Source organism: Myotis yumanensis, unplaced genomic scaffold, assembly GCF_028538775.1.
Source record: "Myotis yumanensis isolate MYYU_CA2020_CCGP unplaced genomic scaffold, mMyoYum1.0.hap1 SCAF_8, whole genome shotgun sequence".
Lineage (NCBI taxonomy): Eukaryota > Metazoa > Chordata > Mammalia > Chiroptera > Vespertilionidae > Myotis > Myotis yumanensis.
In genome coordinates, this window is record NW_027223759.1 from 15,807,306 (window position 1) to 15,814,610 (window position 7,305).

The following is a 7,305-nucleotide window of genomic DNA, read 5'->3' on the forward strand; positions in this document are numbered from 1 at the left end:
TTGCAGATGTGGCCTGTAGAATAATGTGCTGAAAAAAATTCAGGAGCAGCTTGGGGTGGGGGGTGTGGTAGGGGTGTGTGTGTGTCTTTAAATCTCAGATGCAGAACTAAGCTAATTATGCTCCTTGATTTTCAGTATAGCATCATCAGTGTATGCAAGACCCTATTTTATTTTATTTTTTTTCTTAACCGCCCCCCCCTTTCCTCTCCTCCCTAAGGTAATCACCACAATATGCTAAATTTATATAGTTGATCCTTAAACAGCAAGGTTTGAACTGCTTGGGTCTACTTCTATGTGGATTTTTTTTTAATACATATACAGTCAGCCCTCAGTATCCCCGGGTTTAGTGTTTGAAGAGTCAACCAATTGCAGAACGAAAATAGTATTTTTGCTCCACGGTTGGGTATCTGCAGATGCGGAGGGTCGACTATATGCATTGATCTACACCATTTTCTACAGGGGACTTGAGCTTCTGCAGAATTTGGTATCTGTAGGGTTCCTGGAAACAACCTCCCAAGAATACTAAGAGGGGGATTCTCTTGGTATTCTGGTTTCCAGAACTAATGGACTAGTTCATATTCCCTGAAACAGAATCTAATAGTTTTTGTCATTCCTATGTTCTCTGCAACACTTGATATTATCCAGTGTTCTCGTTTTTGCAATTCTAATAGACAATGTGGAATACTGATGTGTTTAAACTTTCAGTATTTTTGTTGCTAATGGTGTTGAGCTTTTCTTAATCTGCTTGTTTTGACATCTGGCCCTTTACTGAGATTTACCTGCTCATATCTTTTGCTCATTTTCCTATTGGGTGTTGCATTATTTTCTTGTTGATTTGCATAAGTTTTTTTTATTATGTTTTGATTTTTTTTGAGCGGAGGATAGTCTAGATATTAATCTCCTTTGTCTGTAGATGTTACAGATATTTTCTCTAGACTGTTTGTTCACTTTTTCTGGGGTATCCGTTCTGAACCCTGAGAAATAAGGTACCTACTAAGAAGGGCTCTGGTTACTAACTGATCTCGAATTAAAAACAAGACAGCTCTAACCAGCTTGGCTCAGTGGACAGAGTGTTGGTCTGCGGACTCAAGGGTCCCAGGTTCGATTCTGGTGGGGAGTGTGCAGGAGGCAGCTGGTTGATGTTTCTCTCTCACCCATGTTTCTAACTCTCTATCCCTCTCCCTTTCTCTCTGTAAAAAAAATCAATAAAATATATTTTTAAACAAAACAGACAGACCTAGCAGCTATTTCTACATAGGGGTTCTCACGCAAAGTGCACTTCAGGGAACAGCCTGCACTGAACTATTTGCTTTTGCACTGAATTGCCTGCCTGCACTGCGTTTCTGCCATCTGAGCCAACCCCTATAAAGGAGTTCCTGGAATCCTATTTCAACCAACAGGACTGAGGTTTTCCCAATCCAATGGGAGCTGTGCAGCTCTGACCAATTAGATCATGCCTCTTGGACCAATCAAACTTTGAGGATTTGGAGTCCTCATTTACAGGAAGATGGACCAATCAAGGACCAAGGATGGGGACTTCTGTCTATATAAGCCAGCTCCCCTCTGACACTTTCCCTTTCACCAAAGCCTGAAGACTATGTTTTCCCCAGAAACACCTACACACGACTAAACCACACATCTTCAATTTTGACATTGTGATTTGAAGATTTAGCTTCATGTTCAAAAGTCTTTATCCACTCATTGGCTGAAAAACTGACTTCCTTCTACATTTTATTTTATTAGCTTTGTACTTTTTACAGTTAGGTCTTTATCGTGAGTTCACTTTTGAATATAACGTAGGGCATGGACCCAAACTTATTTTGGGTAAGGTTTAGAATTGTTTTGAAAGTTCAGATATAATCAAAGCATGAACAAATTCTTGCTTTATTCTCATTATTCACAGATTTGAATAACTAGAAATCATATAGAACTGATTTGTTTTGTTAGAGAACCATACCAAAGAATTCCTCCTTGGTTTTGGCCTCAGAGAAAAATGCTTGACATTTAGCACCTGTATTAGTCTTCTAAGGCTGCCACGAGAAAGTAGCACAGCCTGTGTGGCTTCAACAACAGAAGTTTATTGTTCCACAGTCCTGAAGGCAAGAAGTAAGATCAATATTGTTGGCAAAGTTGGTTTCTTCTGAAGCCTCTCTCCTTATCTCGCACATACCGGTAGCTATCTTTTCCTGTGTCTTCACCTGGTTTTCTCTGTATGTCTACGTTCTAATATTCTCTTCTTCTGAGAACACCAGTTATATTGGATTAGGGCTCACCCTCGTTGTTATTGGTACCTCTCACAGACACCTTAAAGGTATTACCAGAGAGCCCCCTGAGTCAGAGGGGGAGCGCTGGCCCCACCTGGGTTCTTGTCTTCTCATATGAATGAATTTAAATGAGAGACCCTGGTTATGTTGTGATAAAGCCAGTTTATTAAAGCAAGCACATTTATTAAAGAAGCAAGGGAGAAAATATGATGTTCCTTCTTTTAATTTGTGAACCTGTCTTGTATAAACTCCCAGGAAACAACCATTATATTATTGCCCTTATAACAGAATACCTTTAGAAATCAGGGAAGATTGATATTAAACAGAGAAAACAGGTATCATTTGAGGGCACTTTAGTTCCATGTTATAATGTGTGGTAGTAAGAGTGAAAGCTAAGGCTACAGTTACAAAGAGGCTCAAAAACACAATCGTTGAAATGAATAGAAAGTTATTTTCCTCTTACTTCAGGTTAGCTTTGCTCCATGTGGGCACTCCGGATCACAGATTCCTTTCATGGTGTCGGGTTATCCTCGTCTGTGAGCCCCATGCCTGTCAAAGGCATGTCTGCATTCCAGCTTGTAGGAAGGTCAGGAGAATAGAGGAGTGCATGTTGATGCCTTCAGCCCCAGACCAGGAATCCGTCACATCCCACATTGTTCCACTGGTAAAGATGCAGTCAGCCACATCTGGGAGGCTGTGAATGAAGTCTTCTGCTGACCTGTTGTGTGCTCAGCTACAATGAAAGAGGGGGGACTGGCTTTAGTGGACAGTCAGTGGTCTCCACTGCAGAATGGAAGTTCTAGTAACTGATATTATATGTCTCCTACCAAAGTGGCAGCATGCTTAAGCTTTGTGGTGTTCCCTTGCCTCTGACCTCCTAGCAACCAGGCCTTCTCTGTTTCATCCTTCATATTTTCTTGGCAACTGGGTCATTGGCCGGTGGTAGAAAGTAGATCATAAGACTCCATATTCTTCTTCTTCTTCTTTTTTTAAGAAAATTCTCCCCATCTTAAAAAACAAAAGCAAAACAAAATACACACACACACACACACACACACACTCACACACACTCACACACATTCAAAATAAAGCAAATGCCGGACAGCCCCCTGAGTCAGAGGGGCTCTTTTTACTTTTCTCCTAAATATCACATCTTTTGAGGAGAGTACTCTGTTTCATTTTCAGATCAAAGAAGTATAAGCGAGAGTTACCTAAGCTTGAGTTTAGGATTAGCATGCAGTTGGTTTAACATGCAGGTGCAACTGGGTAATCCTGTAGCAATTTTCAGTTTCATTCATAGGAGAGAATTCATGAGTTGACAGAAGCTATTGCCAATGGAGGAAACAAAGACATAAACAGAGGCACAGCACGCACGCACGGTACGGCACACTTAATTTCCTTGAGAGAGAGTATTTCCTAAGGCGCTGCAGCATTCCCTCCCTTCCTCAACAGGCCTGTTAAACTGGGCTGACAGATTCCTTCCTTAAATGCACCTGCTGGGTGAGCACTGCTATGATGTGAGGCACAGGTGTGCTGGGGTTTCCTTGGGAGATTACAGACTGTGAGTACAGACAGTGGGTAAAAGTGTACAAACATTTGGACTGTTTTTTTGAAAAGACATTTGAGAAGGGATCTTGATCAACAGTGTTAGTCCTTGTCTTTATAAGCAAAACAGAAAAGAGGCTTTCCTCTTTATGGTTGGAAATATGTACCAATATTATGTTGTGAAAATTATGCAGGTCCCATTCCTCTGTAGGCTTCAAATGAGTAGTGAAGGGAGAGGTGGGAGCGGCCTTCTGGCAACAATGAATCCTCATCAGGAGGACTGTGTTTGCGTCCACCCCCCCACCCCCCCCTCACCCATACAAAACTCACCTATGGAATGAGATGATGTTTTACCAAGTCCTTATACAACGTGGCCCTGTTTTGAGGGGTTCTTTAGGCGTATCTGGCAGCCCCACTCCCGGGCAGGGCTAAGTAATCAGCAGACACTCTGGCCTGTACAGTTCCTTTTAAGCTTCAGAATTGCCTACCAGCAGGTGCTTTTCAATCACTTGAAAGAGAAACTTCAAAATTTCCCAACTTGCCTGGTAGCCACGTTATCTGTATTTCCTTTTTCCTTTCTTTTTTAAAAAAAATATTTTATTGATTTTTTTTTTTTTTTACAGAGGGGAAGGGAAAGGAATAGAGAGTTAGAAACATCGATGAGAGAGAAACATCGATCAGCTGCCTCCTGGACACCCCCTTCTGGGGATGTGCCTGCAACCAAGGTACATGCCCTTGACCAGAATCGAACCTGGGACCCTTCAGTCTGCAGGCCCTCAGTAGTTTTTCCCCTTCTTGGTGACATTAGGGCCTATGGCTACCCTTTGGCTACTCAGCCCATCTCATAAGCCCCACCCTCCATTATAAATTCCTAATTGACCTTTCCTTTTTCTCTAGGGAAACTGTATTTCTCTCTCTCTGAATATTTAAGAGTAGACTTCCAATAAACTGATGCAGATGTACATGGTGGGAGACAAACCTTTTATATGTGTCTGCAAAAATCACATTTTATGTGTTACCAGGTGTTTTGTTTATACACAAGTTTGGCCTTGCCTGGATATGTGAAGGTTCGGCCTCTAAAATGCCTCCAATTAATTCTCTGATTCATCTGTTAGTTCTCCTGTTCAGTCATTCACTCATTTCCTTTTTCTTCCAACAAGTGTTTCAAGTAGATGTTTGTGGATCATCTATTGTGTTCTAGGTTTCGGGCATACAAAAATAAAAGGTGTGGTTTTTGAACTAAAGTATCTTACAGGCCAGTAAGAAGATGGACATGTAAGCAGAAGATTACAATATATATAAATGTTATGCTGTAGAAGAAGCACCGGATACTATGGGAACTCATGGCGGAGGCACCTAACCTGCCATAGGGCAATCAGAGAGGTTTCCTGGCAGGTGATGTCTGAGCTTTGTCTGGAAGGAAGTAGAGAAATGAGATACATAAAGGGGAGCAGGGAGTGATCTATATTAACTAGAATCAGTGCATTTTCTAGATTTTATATGAATAGGATTAGATAGTATGTATGTACTCTGACTTTTTTCACTCAGCATAATTATTTTGAGATTTATCTGTATTGCATATATCAATAGTCCTTTTTATTTTTCATTGTTATTCTGTCTTGTGGGTATAGCACAATCTTGATTCTCCATTCACCTCTTGATGAACATTTCCAGTTATTGACTATTACAAACAAAGGTGCTGGTAACTTGTACAGGTCTTTGTAGGGTATAGGCCTTAATTTCTCTTGGGTAAATACCTAACAGTCCAATGGCTGGGTAGTATATTAAGTGCATGTTTAACTTAAAGTAAGGAATAAACTGTTTACCAAAATGTGCCATTTCACATTCCCCCCAGCAATGTATAAGTCTTCCAGTTCTTACACATTCTCGTTGACACTGGTATGTGTTCAGTCCTTTGAATTTTAACCATTCTAACAGATTTGTAGAAGTAACTCATTGTGGTTTTAATTTTCATTTCCTTAGTTACTAACACTATTGAACATCTTTTCATATTCTTATTTGTAAATCATATATTTATTTGGTGATATGTTTGTTTGAATCCTTTGGTGTTCTTTTTATTAGAGTGTTTTTTTATTTTTAAAAAAATCTTTATTGTTGAGATTATTACAGATGTCCCTCTTCCCCCGCCCCATTACCCCCCCTCCAGCCCCACCCCAGGCCTTCAGCACCCCATTGTCTGCGTCCATAGGTAATGCATATATTCATACAAGATCTTTGTTTGATCTCTTCCCCCCCACCCCCATGTTCCCTCTGAGAATTGTCAGTCCACTCCATTTCCGTGCCTCTGATTCTATTTTATTCACCAGTTTATTCTGTTCATTAGATTTCTTATTCATTTATTTTGATTTTTAGATTAAATTTTAGATTAAATTTATGTATTTGTTGCCATTTTATTGTTCATATTTTTTATCTTTTTCTTTCTCTTCTGAAAGAATGAGAAAACATTTCATATAATATATGAAAACATTTCATATAATACTGGTTTGGTGGTGATGAACTCCTTTAGCTTTTTCTTGTTTGTGAAGCTCTTTATCTGACCTTCAATTCTAAATGATAGCTTTGCTGGGTAGAGTAATCTTGGTTGTAGGTTTTAGCTATTCATCACTTTGAATATTTCTTGCCACTCTCTTCTGGCCTGCATGGTTTCTGTTGAGAAATCAGCTGACAGTTGTATGGGTACTCCCTTGTAGGTAACTAACTGCTTTTCTCTTGATGCTTTTAAGATTCTCTCTTTGTTTTTAGCCCTTGGCATTTTGCTTATGATGTGTCCTCTTTGGCTTCCACTTGTTTGGGACTCTCTGTGCTTCCTGGACTTGTAAGTCTATTTCTTTCACCAGGTAGGAGAAGTTTTCTGCCATTATTTCTTCAAATAGGTTTTCAATATCTTGCTCTCTCTCTTCTTCTGGCATCCCCATAATTTGGATGTTGGTATGCTTGAAGTTGTCCCAGAGGCTCCTTACACTATCTTCATATTTTTGGATTTCCATTTCTTTTTGCTCTTCTGATTGAGTGTTTTTTGCTTCCTCATATTTTAAATCATTGATTTGATTCTCAGAATCCTCTACTCTATTGTTGAATCCCTATATATTATTCTTTATTTCAGTCAGTGTATGTTTAATTTCTGACTGGTTCTTTTCCATTTTTTTGGCATTCTCATTAAGATCCTTGAAAGTCTCACTAAGTCTCTTAGAGATTTCTAGAAGATTCTTGAATAACCTTACAACTGTGGTTTTGAACTCTATCTCCAGTAGTTTGCTTTCTGCCATTTCTTTCATTTGTGAAATGTTTCTTTGTCTCCGCATTTTGGCTGCTTCCCTGTATTTGTTTCTATGTATTGGGTAGAGCTGCTATGTCTCCTTGAGTTGGTAGAGTGACCTTGTGTAGTAGGTGTTCTATAGGGCCCAGTGACTCAGCCTCCCTAGTCATCTGAGCTGGGAGCTCTAGGTGCACTCCTTTGTGGGCTGTGAGCACAGTC